Source organism: Corella eumyota, chromosome 6 (assembly GCF_963082875.1).
Source record: "Corella eumyota chromosome 6, kaCorEumy4.1, whole genome shotgun sequence".
Lineage (NCBI taxonomy): Eukaryota > Metazoa > Chordata > Ascidiacea > Phlebobranchia > Corellidae > Corella > Corella eumyota.
The window spans coordinates 14,434,441-14,450,895 of NC_137495.1; positions in this window are offsets into that span (position 1 = coordinate 14,434,441).

Consider the following 16,455-nt stretch of genomic DNA (forward strand, 5'->3'; position numbering starts at 1 on the left):
CCGTACAGTGGTGTGGTTTATACCACGTTATATCGTTTACACAATTCCTATCAGCCAATACAGTCCCATGTCCTTATTTTACATATTCATCGATTTCTTTCCTATATTGGCTAAAAGTTTTAGGGTTAGCAATAAACTTTTTTTTCAAAGATTGTAGCCTTTGAAGTGCCATTTTTCTATTCGTTAAAAGTGTAATTATTTCTTTTTCCAGAGTAATTCAATTTCATAGTGTCAGCCAATTCGTGAAACTGTTTTGTTCATAATTTTCAACGTCCTTTTGTCGTTTAATGACATTTCGCTTTTTTGCGCACAATCAAGATCGTGAAAATTGCTCGACAAAAACATCTGAAATTTCGTTGCATGATGTCGATACTTGTTCAGGCTTATGCATAAAGTTAACATTAGTTCGTTGGGAGGATTTTCTTGGGTTATGGTCTGAGCCAAACAACGTCCAACTCAACGCCGTATGCTGGCCGAAAGGCTGCCACTTATTGCCGTAACGCCATTCAGAAACCCTGAATGCATCGTGAACATTGTTTCCCGGAAGTAGCTCCACTGACTTTGTTTTAAATTCAAGAAACGTCAGGTCACGCAGATGCGGATACATGTTTGCCACTTTCTTGGTTGTAATGCTGTCACCTATATTGACAATATGATCAAGTACCAAATGCTTTTCGACAATAAACGATTCGGTTTGACCTCCTATACATACAGTGAGTCAACTCGGCTCCCATGACTAGTTACTTAATTTGCTGTATAATGTTCGGTGTGTTCTTTTGTCTCCTTCTAATTTCTTTGCAAAGCTTGCAGTACAAATACTTGTATCTGAACCGTCATCCAGAAAAGCGTTCACAAAATTACTTTGGTAGTTGCCCCACACTTTAACTGGCACAATCTTGAAACGTTTCACATTTTTAACGCTGTTATGGGAAACCTCGTTGCATGTCACAATAGCTGACTTGCTTTACGGCTCCGATAGCGAGCTTTGTCGTCACTTTAGTAGATTATGACATCACAATTAAATTTTAAAAATTATTTGAATTCGTTACTAGATAAAATTGTTTAAGTTTAGAAATATTAACGTTGTTTGGTTATTAAGTTAATTAAAAATTGTCATAAGTAGATATCGTAAAGCTTCTGACTGTAAGTCTATATATACGAGAAAAATGAGGCGACTTTACATTTCCATTCAAACAGTCAAAGACTAACACTCAAACAGTTTAAGTTACTGCCGCTTCAAATCTTAATAGATAACAATTCGAATGGGTATTTTATTGCGTTCCTATCATTGTTACATCATAGTGTCGTCACATCTCGTTTAAAAATTTTTTTTTAATTTTAAATAACAGCCGATTTAAAATTAATCAAGATATAACTTTTGGCGCGTTTTGGTACCTTCGTGTTTTGATACAAAAATGTCGGAACAGACGGAAAGTTATTTTCAATTATTTGCGATAAATATTAATAACAAAAGTATAACCAGCTTGTTAAATGAGTTTAGAATAAAACAATTGTAACTTGAAACTTGCTGAAATGAGTTTGAAAATATTTATGTTTTTGTGCTTCTGGTTATGCTTAGCTGCATCCCAAAACAACCAAGTTTGTTTTAATGCAAGCCCCGATAGTTCCGCTTTCAGGGAGCTAAGATCAACCCAAGGGAGACCAGGCAAGCTTGGCCCAGCTGGGGAGAAAGGTGAAAAAGGTTCAAGGGGTGAAATTGGGGCAATTGGGGCTACTGGAGAGTGTTCGTGTCATGATGAAATTGTTGCAGTAATAAAACGAGTTTTTCCTGATAAAGCAGGTATTTTGGTTACTTTACATTTGTTAAATAATGATAATATCATCGGCTTACTGTTAGAACCTCAAAACCAAAATAAAAACAATTTAAAGACAATTAAATAACCTTTTAAACCTTGCAAATATATTTTGTATGGTTTATTAACATTGTTCCTTATATAAACAAGTATACTTAATACAGTGGCATTTTTAAAGTGCTAAAACTGATCTGTAAAATTAATTTTATCATAGATATTTAGTTATTATTTTAACGAACGATGTTAAGTTATTATGTCAGTTTTATTGAAATAAATTTTTAATTTAAATAACTTTAAATGTTTTATGGAATCTGTGTCCAAAAAAATACAGCTTTTAAAATTTGTAAATTTATATTTGTTGTCAAATTTTGAGTTACGAGGTTCTAACAGTAAGCAGACAATATAACAATTTATAAACATTTTGTAATATTTAATTTTACAATTTAAATATTTAAGAGTTAAGCTAAATTATGCTAACTTATAAGATTGATTCTAAATAAACCTAAATATTTATAGCTAGTGTATGTGGACTTGGGTTAAAAGATGGAAGAATACCGGATAGTGACATCACAGCTAGTTCATATTTTAACAGCAACACATTACCACATAAAGCAAGGTTGGATGCTCATACCATGGTTTGGTTACCTAAACAAAGTGAATTGTTGGAATTATTTTCTATCTTATAATAAAGTTTCACAACTTTTGTAATTAGTGGAAAATAAACATTAACATTGTTTTATTTTAATTAATAGGCAGGGTTGGGGAATGGATCCAAATTGACCTCAAGACACCAACTCAAGTGACAGGAGTTGTGACACAAGGAAATTACTATAGTTCTTATTGGGTCACCAGCTTTACGATATCTTATGGTTCCAGTTCATCAGATATGCAGTTCATCCAAAATAATGGAAATGATCTGGTAAGCTTAAATTTAAAACGAAAATTTATTTTGTTTAAATTTTTAAAGTTTAGAAACAGTTTTTAATTAATTGGTGTTAATTAATTTAAAAAAACTTATTTTATTAAAAATGTTTCAATTAAAATCACCAAAACTTGTTTTTAAAAGTTGTGTGATGTTTACAAGCTAGATAATAATAACCAAGCAAACCATTGTTTAAACAATCCCCATTCTAATTGTTTTGTCACGTCATAGCTTGTTACAAAACTTAATTATGCGTCGTGTAACAATAAAGGGTCTGCGACAGTTTTAAATTTTTTATTAATCTAAAAGTAAAAGTTTTGTAATTTTAAGAATTAACATTGTAAAATTCCCGCGAGCCGGTATAAAAACGTTTTTTATTAAAACATGTCCAATATTGCAATATTGATGTTTTTTTAAATTCCACAGGTTCTAAGACTAAACTGGATTACAATTTTTTACCGATTTTGTATTTCAGTTTTATTATTTTCCAGTGCTGACTTTCTCTTACATTTTCAGCCCCAAATGGGGTTTACTACTTGTTGAAAGACGTTTTTATGTTTTTCCAAGTAGTAAATAAGTTTCAGTTTATAATTTAACGCAAGTTATAATCTACTGTTTTCTTAAGACCGAACGTAGCTACTTTGGTCCCAGTGTGCGAAGTAGCTTGGAAAGTAGTTTATAGTACTTAACTTACTTAAAACAGCTTTCTTTTTAGCCTTAGTGTTAATTAAAAACAGTTTTTTAAAGTGCAGGCTACATTTGATTTTGTGGTTGTGATTTATGTCCATAAAACTGTTTTTTACAAGACATGGAACGTATTTATATCACGTTGCTATGGACGCTGTTCTAGCTCCCTAAAAACAGTGTCAACACGAATTCTTAAATTATGCACAACCTAAATATAAAATCGATAACTTAAATTTAAGCATCGTCGTAACATTTTTTTATTTAAAATAGCAAAAATCCGTAACTTTTGGGCAGGAAATAAGCCATTTAGATTGTAATCAGGGGCTCGCAAACACGTCACAATGCCCTTTATAGATATTTTAATTTTGCATGTTGCAGTCCCTTTAAGTTAAATGTGAAGCGATGAACAACGCGCGATTAAAAAAGTTATAAAATTTAAATAATTAATATCTTAAACCTGAATATTATTACGTTAAATATTATATTAAATCTTTTTAAGGTCTTTGTTGGTAATGAAGATTATAATGGTTACAAGTTGAACAACTTTCCTCAACCTATAAGTGCTTGCTATGTTCGATTGTATCCACAAACCTGGTATAGTGGTCCCGTTCATGGTCCCGTTCTTCACATGGAGCTTTTATCTTGCTAGTAATCACATATTTCTTTCGGTTAATTATTTTAATTCCTAGTTGTAAATTAAAATTCTTTAGTTATGTACTATATTAAAATTTTTAAAGTAATTAATTTTATAATTTGAACAAATAATCCGTGTTAATATATTTAAATCTTACAAAATTCTGTAAATATACTAAAATGTTAAGGCTGTAATAGTTGCGTTTATTAAATGTGTGAATAAACATAATGTAACAAAGTCTATAGTAGTAATATTTGAATTTCCTATTTTCAAGTGAACAGTTACTGCAATGTCAAGTCGTGGGTCTAATATTTGGTAAAGACTGTAATCAAAGATAGTGAAAGTAAAGCAATGTGTAATAAATGCAAATTAGTTATTTCAAGTGGCTGTCCAGGCAACAAAAGAAGTTAAAATACTAAAAATTAGCAGCCATTTTCATTGACGAAATGTTTTAAATGACGAAGGTTTTAGAGACCTTATGAAAGTTCTAGAGCCCAGGTTTGAATACCATCCCGCACAATACTACCTGCTCTTAAAACAGAGGTGTGGGAAGGATTAGAAGACGAGATTGAACAAATCTCTCTTGCCAAAGCTTTAATTTAGACTTTTACAAAGGACCACAAATAGCTTTATTTTAGGTTTAACCTACGCTCAAGATTTCGATGTTTAACGTACAGTTAGGGAAGATTAAATGGGAGGCCTCCCAGCGACAATGGGAGACCAAGCACTTCTCCGTACGTGGATATTCATTGGTTTTATAAGCGCGTCTGATCAACTTGTAGTGCCTTTAGGCCGATGGCTTTGATCGACTGTTCGCTTTTTTGAATATCGAATCACCTACGCTATGGCAGGAACTGTTTTCGCCTAAGTTGGCATAGTTTTAAAGCTTTAGTCCGTTTTAGTAGTCAGGTCCCTTGCTAGGTTTTTCGATAGATGTCTTGCGTTTTAGTCTTAGTAGTTAGGTCGTTCGCTAGGTTTTTTGGTAGATGTGTTGCGCTTTAGTCTTAATAATTAGGTCGCTTGCTAGGTTTTTCGATAGATGTCTTGCGTTTTAGTCTTAGTAGTTAGGTCGTTCGCTAGGTTTTTTGGTAGATGTGTTGCGCTTTAGTCTTAAAAGTTAGGTCGTTCGCTAGGATTTTTGGTAGATGTCTTGCACTACAGTCTTAGTAGTTGGTTCGCTTGCTAGTTTTTTTGGTAGATGTCTTGCGCTTCAGTTTTAGTAGTTAGGTTGCTTGCTAGGTTTTTAGGTAGATTTCTTGCGTTTTAGTCTTAGCAGTTAGGTCGCTTGATAGTTTTTGAGGTGAATATCTTGGGCTTGTTTGTTTGTGATAAAAATGGTAAAACATCGTTTTTTGTACAGTTTCTAATTCATGTTTATTTGGTAAAATGTTTTTAGTTAAATTGTGTTAAGGCAGCCTGGTTTAGTAGTCAGAACACTTGACTTTTCTATACGAGGTCCTAGACTTAAGTCCCACTGCTCTCATGCAGTAGCGCCCTTGAGTAAGGTGCTATAAACGACATAAACTCTTGCTGGGTCATAACTTATATAGCAGTTTATTTATTGTGCAAATATAATCAATAATACTCTAACCTGCTAAAGGCAACTTAGGACTGGGTCAAGGTAACAGTTGTTACTCTATATTTAGGTCTTGAAAGCGACTTTCTTGCAATGAGTATTTAAAAAGTGGTGACATTTTTCGTACGCCGCATATGAGTAACTACTTCAACTTTTTGTTGACATTGCGTTGAGGAAATGTGATTTTGTAAACAGACCAAAAACAGATGTTTTTAGATTAATTGAGCAAATTATAAAGTAAAAACAAAGAAATGTTAAGATATATTTAAGTTAAAAAAATCAGAAAAGTTATGGTCTGGCAATATTTGCCAAAATTGTTTGCGTTAGCTGATATATTCTGGATAAAATTTTAAGTTAATTTTAGGCATAAATTAAATCTTTTTTGCTAAATAATGTTTTTATTATTTTATTAAAATTTAAACAAATAACGAACAATTTTTATTTATCAAATTTTAAAATTATATATACTTTAATAATGGCAGCATGGTGTAGTGGTCAGAACACTTGGCTTCACTACATGAGGTCCTGGGTTCGATTCTTATTGCTTCCATGCTGTAGCACTCTTAAGTAAGGCGCTATAAACCGTATGAACTTGAACCAGCACTTAATCAGCAGCTTTTTTTAAGTTGTCAAGTCGACCTTTCTACATCGCTAATTAATAAATGTAAAAATATATTTTAACAAAATTTAAATTCAGTTTACTTTAACATTAGGAAAACAATTTCAAAATGGTTAAAATATTTAAAGGGGAGCCCATGTATCATTGGTATTGTATAACAATCCTAATGTTGTGTTATGGGTTTGGGGAGTTCGGTCATTTTATGATCGGTGTCACCTCAAAGGAAATGGCACAGGACGTTCATTTTGGAGACATGGCTTGTTTGACCTTGGACATAAATGTTGAAAAACTGTCAAACACAAAATGCAGAGATGTGAAGAATTCAACAAAGTGAGTAGTTGTTAATTTTGCATTCTAATATTATTTTATTTTCTTTGATCTATATTAGACATTACTAAAGGTAAACGTTAACAAAAATTTGGAGAATGTGGGATGGAACGGCAATTTTGTATTTTACTGTGGGTTAAAGTCTGTATTTATTTAGGACTGAGGGATGATAGGAAAAAGTATAAAAATTTTGCCCTTTCCGCATTCAGTGATTTTTTGTTAAGGTTTACATAATATGGCCTCACTATTTTCTGCACCCTGAACTTTTTGCATTCTGTATTTTAGTACCATCTTTTATATATTGACTGTTTTATTTCCAGTTTCAAAAGGTTTAATTGTAAATAAATCTAACTCCTGACGACATAGTTTAGTGGTAAGACACTTGGCTTCACTAAACTAGGTTCTAGGTTTGATCCCCACTGCTTCCATACTGTAGCTTCTTTAAGTAAGGAGCCATTATTAATATAAACTTTTGCTACGACAATTATCAGCAGATTAATGACTGTAAAATATATTTAATAATATCCATAAATTCTAAAGCTAACTTAAATTTGCTTAAACATGCCATCAGTGGAAATCAAACCCAAGATCTTGGTTCTTATTAAAGGATTCTACAACATGCCAGTAGTGGGAATCAAACCCAGGATCCCAGGTCTTACTTAAGAATGCTACAACATGCCAGTAGTGGAATCAAACCCAAGATCTCAGGTCTTACTTAAGGATGCTACAACATGCCAGCAGTGGGAATTAAACCCAGGATCTCAGGTCTTTCTTAAGGATGCTACAACATGCCAGCAATGGGAATCAAACCCAGGATCTTAGGTCTTACCTAATGATGCTACAACATGCTAACTAACAAAGTAAATTATTAATAATTTTAATTTTTAGATGTAATCTCATGGGATTGAATGGAACGATATATTGTGAATGGAATTACTCAGGCCAGGGAATAGAATACCAAGTTCTTGCTGGTCCAATATTTATTGCCATTTTTACTGTTATGGGAGTTGTAATGGGAATTGTTGGCGATAAATATAACAGGTTGATTACCAACTATTTTTTATATTAATTTATCCTCGATGTGGAAAGGTCAACTGCACGACATAAACATAAAGTAACATCATTTACTCCGACCCAGTCTCAAGTTGCCTTCAACAGTTTGAGATATTATAGATTTTAATTGCCCGATAATTATGCTGCTGATTAAGTGTTGGCTTAGCAGGAGTTTAAACTGTTTATACCGCAACAGCATGAGAGCTATGAGGATAAAATTTTTTTAGAAATTAAAGAGAATTTTTCATTGAGTAAAAAAGAGTTAATAGAAAATATGCTATTGTTAGTAAAATGGTGGTTTTGGGCATATAGTTTTTGGTAAAATGTCAGTAACTCCATTTTCTATGCAAACCTAAAATCTCTTAAAAATTTTTTTTTTATTTATTTTGCTTTACAATATTTAAATTTTGAATTAACTTTTATAAAACTCTTTTTATTTTATGGTTTAGAATCCAGATATTATCTACAAGTGTTTTCTTTTACTCAGTAATAACTTTTACCACCGGATTTGCCGACACTTATTGGTTGTTAGCTTTGCTGAGAGTTGGTTTTGGGGCAGGGTGAGTTTAAAGTTTGTTTCAGTAAAAAAATATTTAAAAAAAAAAAAGTTTTTTGTACCAGTTAATATTTTTAACTAAATTTGTGGGTGAAGCATGATGTAGTGGTAAGAGCACTTGGCATCACTACATAAGGTTCTGTGTTCAATTCCCACTGCTCTTATGCTAGGGTCTTAACAAACCTTAATAATATCAAATTTTTTGTATGTATAATAAATTCTCTTAAAAACCTAAACCTTTTTTTCTCAGAGAGTCGGCCTGTACTCCTCTTACCTCAAGTTTGGTGGCCGACATTTTCTCACAGAAAGTTCGAGCTTTTGCGATGAGTTTTTTCAACTTTGTTCTTGGAAATGGTGAAAATATTTTAAATATTTTTTGAACGACAGTGCGGTGTAGTAGTCAGAACACTTGAATTTACTACATGAGAACCTGGGTTCGATTCCTACTACTCTCATAACGTAGTAGCCTCCCCTATTTTTGAACAATTTATTTTTAGGTTTTTTATCAAATCAACCCCAAAAAATTTATTTTATTGTTTTGAATTGATTTTTAACTAATCTTTTGTTAATTTTTTCTTAGAGCTGGCATTGGTGTTACTTTATAGCTGGAGCTCCAGGCATAATTATGGCGATTATTTTATATTTCTCTGTCAAAGAACCAGAACGTAAAATTATAGAACAAGCTGAAGAGAATAACAAATATGAGATAGACTTTGGTATTTAATACTTTTGATAAAATGTTTAATAAATGAAACTGTTTTTTGTTATTCTTTATCCTCGATGTGGGAAGGTCGATCTCATGACCTAAACATAGAGTAACATTAGTTACCCCGACTCAGTCTCGAGTTGCCTTTGGCAGTTTTGGATATTATTAAATATATTTGTCTGATAATTATGCTGCTGATTAAGTGTTGGCTCAGCAGGAGTTTATACTTTTTTATATCGCCTTACTTAAGGGTGCTACCACATGAGAGCAGTGGGGATTGAACCCACGACCTCATGGTGGTGTAGCAAGTGTTCTTACCACTACACCATCCTGCCGTTTTCATTATAAGAATTGTATTTTTTAAGTCTGCCGTAAAATTTCTTATTTTTTTGGAGAAATGTTTAAAAGTTATTTGGTCTATTTTGCAAACTATATTTTTAACTAAGCTATTTATAAACCTGGCTATAAATTTTATTATTTAGTAAAGCAGTCGGTGTTGAAATCAATTTTGACAACTTTCAAATTATTTATCAAATCTCCAACTATCTTATTGTTACTGGTTGGGGCTTCATTCAGACATTCTTATGAGTTTTATATTTATGAATAAAATCCTTAGTCGGTGCTTCAACATGCCGGTACTGGGAATCAAACTTTAAACCTCACCCTACATACTGTAGTAGTCGAATCACTTGGCTTTACTACATGAGGTCTTTGGTTTGATCCCTTCTGCTCTCATGTTGTAGTGCTCTTAAATAAAGTGCTATAAACTTCTGATGAGCTAGCACTTAATCAGCAGCTTATTTATCAGGCAATTATAATCTATAATATCCCAAACGGCCACAGGCAATTCGAGACTGGGTCGGAGTAACTGATGTTATTCTATGTTTAAGTCGCGCATTCGACTTTCCCACATCGAGGATAAAGATATATACAAAAAAATAATAATAATATCCCAAACTGCTAAAGTTAACTCGAGACTGGGTCGGGGTAACAAATATTCATCTATGTTCAGGTCATGAAGTTGACCTTCCCACATCGAGGATAACAAAATCTAAATTAAATTTTAATATTTTCAGCAAGTTTTTGTTGGTCTTACAACAGTCAGTTATATTTTGATCAATATTACCTCGGCACAGAGGTGGGGTTGTGGATGAGTTTAACTTCCATCGTTGGTGGAACGATTGGGATAATCACTGGTGGAATTTTGTCCGATTTACTCGCTTCTAAATACGGTAATCTATATTTTGATCATATTATTAAAAATCCAATTTACTGAATGGACATTTTTCTAAAATAGTTTTTGAAAATGGCATTATCTGAAAATTTTGACATAAATTGAAGGTTGCCAGCATGGTGTAGTGGTCAAAACCCTTATCTTTACTACATAAGTTCTGTTGTTCGATCCCCACTGCTTCCATGCTGTAGAGCCCTTAAGTAAGGCGCTATAAACGATATTAACTTCTGCTGAGCTAGCACTTAATCAGCAGCTTAATTATTGAGCAATTATAATATCCCAAACTGTCAACTTGAGACCGGGTCGGGGTAACTGATGTTACTCTATGTTTAGATTGTGCATTCGACCTTCCCACGTTAAAGATAAATAAGTACAATAAAACAGTTTTATTTTCAGAGAAGGGATGGGGTGTAAGTGGGTTAATATAAATATCCCATTATATGTAAATTGGCAGTTTTATTAATATAACAAAAATTATGTAGATTTGTATTTAGAAATATTCCATTTTTTTGGGGGTTTAATTTTAAATCAAATTTTTTTAGGTGTACGAACAAGATTGTGGGTTTTGGTCGTTAGTCAAGCAATAGCCTGCCCTCTAGCGGCGGGAACGCTTTACTTTTCTCCGCCTTATGCTTTTATTTCGCTCTTTGGAGCTTATTTATTCGGTAAATAGTTTTATATTTTTTTAAGAGTAACAACAGTTATCCCGACCCAGTTTCGATGACTTTATTGTAATCAAATTTTATTTAAAACACAGCGGAAATGTGGTTCGGAGTTTTGTTCACTGTTTTGGTTGAGTCCTTTCCTGCCCAGTCACGTGCGACAGCGATCGCTATGTTTATTTTTGTGATCAATAATATTGGAGGGAATGCCCCTCTTATAGTAGCACCTATGATCAAAGTTTTAGGTTTCAGGGAAGCACTGTACATCGTTTACCCAGGATTTTACTTGGCTAGTAAGTTTTTTTTCTGATAATTGTTTATCCTCGATGTGGGAAGGTCAACTTCACGACCTAAACATGGAGGTATATATGTTACCCTGACCTAGTTTTAAGTTAACTTTGGCAGTTTGCGATATTATAGATTATAATTGCCCGATAATTATGCTGTTGATTAAGTGCAGGCTTAGCAAGAGTTTATATCGTTTATAGCACCTTACTTAATAAAGTTACAGCTCAAGAGCAGTGGGAATCGAACCCAGGACCTCATGCAGCAAAGCCAAGTTTTTTATATAATATTTTAATGGTTTATATAGTTTGATTTTTAAACCCTTTTTTTAGTTAGTTTTACGAAAACTTTTTTCTAATTTCAGGTTCTTTTTTCTTTTTGTTGACTCAAATTTCTCTTCTGCGTGGTTCACCGCACATGAGCATTGAAGCGAATAATTGTGAAGAAAGTGAAGCGATAGTTAATAAAACGAAACTTTAAATTAAAAAAAAAAGTTTTTGAATAATGTTAAACATTTATAAATTTAAAAAATTTTATCATGACAATATTTTAATTTTATTAAATTTTTATTAGTGAAATTTTTTTATAATTTTTTTCGAAAATTTTTTTAAAGTTATTTTTAATATTATACTAGTGAGTTATTTTAGTTCCTAAATTATTTGTTGCCATTCTTGCTGTTTTTATTTTCTAATTTATATTAACTAAACAGAAATTTAAATAATGTTAATTTTACAGTTTTTATTACTTTTAAGATTTTGTATTTCCTTACTTTATAATTACTCCATATTTTATGACAAATTATTATTGTTTTAAATTTCTGAAATTATTAAAAGTTTTTTTGTTTTTATGCAACTATGCTTTTACAGTTATTAAAATATTTAAATGTTAAAGACATGATTTCTATAAATTGATTTTTGGTTGAAAAGGCTGGGTTTGATTCCCACTGCTGGCATTTTGTAGCATTCGTGTAAAGCCTTAAAGTTAGTAAATAATTATAAACATGTAAACAACATGTTTATTATAATGACTTTAGTTCAAGGTCTTCAAAATGTTGCAATTCAGTGAACACAAATTTACTAAGAATTGCGCAAATATTTCGCAGAACTTTTGTAATCACAGCTCATATTGACCTTATAAAAACATTACGTGTTTTAAATAACTTCCTGTTATGCAGCCATCAATATTTGTCCTAGCTGATACCAACGAGTTCTATTTATCGATATTATAAATGATTAACCAAGTTCAACAACCTTATAGCATATTCGCTTACAATTTAAATAAATATTCGTCATCAGGTTTTGCGTCATATTTAGCTGACACCACCATGTTGAAAATACTTAATCAGTTTAATGTAAACTATCAAGTTGTTTGGTATGGGATAACTTACTGCTTTAAAATGTAATAAAATTAATTTGAAAATTTTGTTGTTTAAAAGTTGGTTTGGTTTTTAAATTATTTACATTTTGTTGCTTTTAATTTTTGTTCGATGTCCTAGCAACAGGACAATTTTTTTAAATGTTTTTTTTTTGGTTTTTAATTAATTTAAAAAAGAATAATTATTGTTAATTATTAAACATTTGCCAGCGTGGTGTAGTGGTAAGAACACTTGCTGCACCACCATGATGTCGTGGGTTTGATCCCCACTGTTTTTATGCTGTAGCACCCTTGAGTAAGGCGCTATAAACGGTATAAACTCCTGCTGAGTCAGCACTTAATCAGCAGCATAATTACCGGGAAATTATAATCTCTATATTATTCCAAACTGCTAAATGCAACTCGAGACTGGGTAACTGTAAGGCCTAAAAATTAGTAATTGGTTGGTAAATAATTATAAACATGTAAAACAAATAGTTATAGATATTTAATTGCTTTAATTTTATGAAACTGTCGTTTATTTTAGTGGAAATTTGTTAGCAACATTACCTTAAGTTTTACACAATTTTAAACCAAAGTTTCAAGTGATTGACATGTTTATTATATTGACTTTAGTTCAAGGTCTGCAAAATGTTGCAATTCAGTAAACACAAATTTACTGAGAATTTCGAAAACATTGCGTAAATATTTCGCAGAATTTTTGTAATCACAGCTGATATCGACCTTATAAAAACATCAAGTGTTATAAAGAACTTCCAGTTATGCACCCATCAATATTTGTCCTAGCTGATACCAACGAGTTTTATTTATTGATATTATAAATGATTAACCAAGTTCAACAACCTTATAACATATTCGCTTACAATTTAAATAAATATTCGTCATCAGGTTTTGCGTCATATTTAGCTGACACCACCATGTTGAAAATACTAAGTTTAATATATACTACCAAGTTGTTTGGTATGGGATAACTTACTGCTTTAAAATGTAATAAAATTAACTTAAAATTCCGTTGTTTAAAAGTTGGTTTGGTTTTTAAATTTTTTACATTTTGTTGCTTTTAATTTTTGTTCGATGTCCTAGCAACAGGACAATTTTTTTAAATGTTTTTTTTTGGTTTTTAATTAATTTAAAAAAGAATAATTATTGTTAATTATTAAACATTTGCCAGCGTGGTGTAGTGGTAAGAACACTTGCTGCACCACCATGATGTCGTGGGTGCAATCCCCACTGCTCTTATACTGTAGCGCCCTCGAGTAAAGTGCTATAAACGGTATAAACTCCTGCTGAGTCAGCACTTAATCAGCAGCATAATCACCGGGCAATTATAATCTACAATATCCTAAACGGTAACCAGACACTTCGGCCCCCGGACACTTCGGCCAAGACACTTCGGCCAAAATTTTTTTTTCAAAACAGCGGGGATTTTGCATTTTAATTACCGCGAGAAATTTTATTTTCGCGTAGATATATACAGTTTTTAGACAATATTTGAAACAAAATAAGCAGTAAATTAATATTTTTTTTTAATAATAATATGCAAGAACATGTTATCTTTCTTTTGGTGTGTCAATTTTTTAATTTTACAAACTAAAACCTATAAAAAACTAATTTTGAAAGCGCGCGCTTTTAGGTGACGGAGGACAATGCATAATGATATCTCGTATTTTGCCAAATAGTGCCGCCTTTCCAAACAATATTTGAAGAAAATAGAGCGTTAATTTTTTATTTTTTCCATTGAGTATTATGCATAAATATGTTATCTTTCTTTTCCCGTTTCAATTTTTTAATTTTACAAACTAAAACCTATAAAAAACTAATTTTGAAAGCGCGCGCTTTTAGGTGACACAAGACGATGCATTATGATATCACGTATTTTGCGAAATGGGGGCCGTCTTTCTAAACGATATTTGAAGAAAATAGATCATGAATTAATCATTTTTTACACTGAGGAATGTGCATAAATATGTTATTAGTTATTGTCCGTGATAATGTATATAAATTTATAAACTAAAACACAAAGAATGAAACGTTTAATGAGTTGCCAGAAGATTTGTCCTTGCAAAAAAACGGCGGGGAGTCGGCGATGAAATTCCCGTGTATATAGTCAGCGCAAGACCATATTTTACCGATATTCAAAATAAAATTTTGCATAAAGTACAGTATATATAAAAGTTTTTATTAGTTGTTACCTTAATGACATATGTTAGTTTTTAGAATATTATTTTTTTTTTAATTTTTCTTTCAAAAACCCTTTTTTAAAACGAATTAAAGACGGGTGCCTTTGGCTTTCAAAATTTTATGACTAATCGCTTTCGGCCTGCGAAATTTTTCATTAAACTGCGGGAGCCTGCAGCGTTAAGCCCGCGTATACTTTTAACGCAAGAACATATTTTACCGATATTTTAAATGAAATTTGGTAAAAGAAACAAAAATTTAAAAAAAATAAATATTTTAAAAACTAACATATGTCATTAAAGTAACAATCAATAAAAACTTTTATATATACTGTACTTCATGCAAAATTTTATTTTAAATATCGGTAAAATATGGTCTTACGCTGATATTATACACGGGAATTTTATCGCCGACTCCCCGCCGTTTTTTTGCAGGACAAATCTTCTGGGAACTCTTTAAACGTTTTATTCTTTGTGTTTTAGTATATAAATTTATATATATTAACACAGGCAATAACTAATAACATATTTATACACATTCCTCAGTGTAAAAAATGATTAATTAATGATCTATTTTCTTCAAATATCGTTTAGAAAGACGGTCCTATTTCGCAAAATACGTGATATCATAATGCATCGTCTTGTGTCACCTAAAAGCGCGCGCTTTCAAAATTAGTTTTTTATAAGTTTTAGTTTGTAAAATTAAAAAATTAACACGGAAAAAGAAAGATAACATATTTATGCATAATCCTTAGTGGAAAAAATAAAAAATTAACGCTCTATTTTCTTCAAATATTGTTTAGAAAGGCGGCACTATTTGGCAAAATACGAGATATCATTATGCATTGTCCTCCGTCACCTAAAAGCGCGCGCTTTCAAAATTAGTTTTTTATAGGTTTTAGTTTGTAAAATTAAAAAATTGACACACCAAAAGAAAGATAACATGTTCTTGCATATTATTATTAAAAAAAATATTAATTTACTGCTTATTTTGTTTCAAATACTGTCTAAAAAACTGTATATATCTACGCGAAAATAAAATTTCTTGCGGTAATTAAAATGCAAAATCCCCGCTGTTTTGAAAAAAAAATTTTGGCCGAAGTGTCTTGGCCGAAGTGTCCGGGGGCCGAAGTGTCTGGCATTCATCCTAAACTGCTAAATGCAACTCGAAACTGGGTAACTTTATGTTTAGTTCGCGCAATCGACCTTCCACATCGAGGATAAAGATATATTCAAAAAAAACTTGTGACTAAGTTCTTCTAAACTTAAAGATTGCCTTTTTCTACCTGTTTCAAACCAGCATTTATAAACGAGTGTTCTTTTGCTGGGATCGCATTTTGATTGCTAGGCTAAAGTGTTTAAGGTATATATAGAATAACTTTACGAAAAAATACCAGAATTTATAAACAAAACTTATTTTTAAACAGTGGGGCTCAGGGTCGTACATTTTAATTTTATTTTAACGTAAGGTTGTTGTCAGAATATATTTTATTTTTGAGGTGTAGATAACAGAGGTGGCTCATGGGCTATATAACTAGAAAGGAGGAATAATTTTAAAAAACCGCAGCACCGCGGGATGAGTCTGGCGAAATTTTGATTAGTTGACTGCAGTTTATATCTTGAATAATGTAGGATCTAATAAACTCCTAGTATGGCTTAAACAATTATTAAACCCCAATAGAGTACGCTGTAAAGATGGGCATCGTTAAGAAGGCTACACTTAATTAAAACAAAAATGCGACACAAACTATATGATACGAAACACAAACTACAAAGTATTTAATTGACAAATTTAGTATGGAAGCGAAAGTCTAATTATATGTTAAACC